Raw genomic sequence first — 1,563 nt, forward strand, 5'->3', positions numbered from 1 at the left:
TGGGGCCCTCAGTCCAGAGGTAACATGGACCTGTCATGGAAGGGTGACAGCACCAAGATCAGCTGTGAGAGTGTGGGGTAGGGGGTGTGGTGAGGTGAGGGTGAGAGCTTCCTGGAGAAGGAATATTTTCTAAAAACAGGAATGAGCTGGGATAAAAGGCTTTCTGATTGCATCCCCACAGCCTATCCTCCTTCCCCAGCAACTTGAGTCATTTCTTCGTTCTCTGTAGGCATGCTGTGCTCCTGGCCCCTTGTGAAGGACAAGGCTGGGGCACAGGAGTGGCCAGTTCAGCCACATGTCTTCCCTTGTGAAGGGGACACAGCCTACAAAAAAGGAAGGAGGAAGGCTGACTACTTTTGAGGTCAGATGTGAGGCATCTGAACATGACATGGAGCCAAGGTTGATGGCTAGTTGGGCTAAAAGGGACCCTAGGTGGCCTCTCCTTACTGAGGGAGGGCCTCAGGTCCTCTAGGCTGGGAAGTCCCCTTGCCTGCAGGTCCATGCGTTGGGCAACAGTGCCCTCTGCTGGCCTCTCCTGGCAATATGTCTGTGTAGTTAGTCCCCATCTATTCCAAGTGGCAAAGGAGCCACTTTCCTCCAGATCTCTTATCCTGGGAATGTAAACAGGAAGTTATTCCTCTGCTTCTGGCCATAATATCAGGGTTACTGCACCAGCCTCCTCACAGATCTCTCTGACCTCCAGTCTCTTACCCTGATACCCCCTGCTGGCTCCTCACAGGATAAAGGAGCTCAAGCCACTTAATATGGCTTACAGGCCCCATGTGCCTGGCCCCTGGTGACCTCACTGGCTTTATCTTTTTACCACCCCCCTTTCAAACTTAAGATCACTGGGTTGTTCTGGGGGAGTCACAAAGCCCTTGTAGAATCTAAATGCCATGAACTGCCTTGGAAATAATATGTGTATGTGGAATTTTGCGTAAAGATTCGTGAGGTTCTCCAATCCTTGCAGCCCGACCATGGCCTTCAAGTTAGAATCCTCTCCTGTTCCCTGACCATACTGAAGTCCTTGCAGAAACCAGAACAATGGATGCCTGCTTTCCCCTCCAGGGATTTGGCTTACCCACCCTCCTACATGGAACCCTTCACTAGCCTCTTATCCTGATTTCTGTTCATCTTTCCGGTCTCAGTTTGGGTGTCCTTTACCCTCAGAAAAGAACCTTCCCTGGGCCCTCCAGGCTGGGGTGGGCAGCTCCTTTAGCTGGACCTCTGCGTCCAGCAGCCCTGCCCACTCAGGATCACTGGTAACACTTGAATGTGAGTCCCTAGCCATCACCTAGGGCAAATCAGGACCAAGGTTTCTCCACACCTGCAGATTCTTCAGATCCTGGGAACACAAAGTGGGAAGTTCATTCTGTGACCTCACCACCTATCTCATGTTAACCAGGGACTGGGTGTGATGACAGACGCAAGCGATAAGACTTAGTAAACATTTTTTTTTTAAGGGGCATTTTTTTTTTTTTTAGAACTTTTATTGAGATACAGTTAACATACAATAAAGTGCATATATTTAGAGCGCACAGTTTGGTATCCCAATCTCCCAAA

Source organism: Hippopotamus amphibius, chromosome 16 (assembly GCF_030028045.1).
Source record: "Hippopotamus amphibius kiboko isolate mHipAmp2 chromosome 16, mHipAmp2.hap2, whole genome shotgun sequence".
NCBI classification, from domain to species: Eukaryota; Metazoa; Chordata; class Mammalia; order Artiodactyla; family Hippopotamidae; genus Hippopotamus; species Hippopotamus amphibius.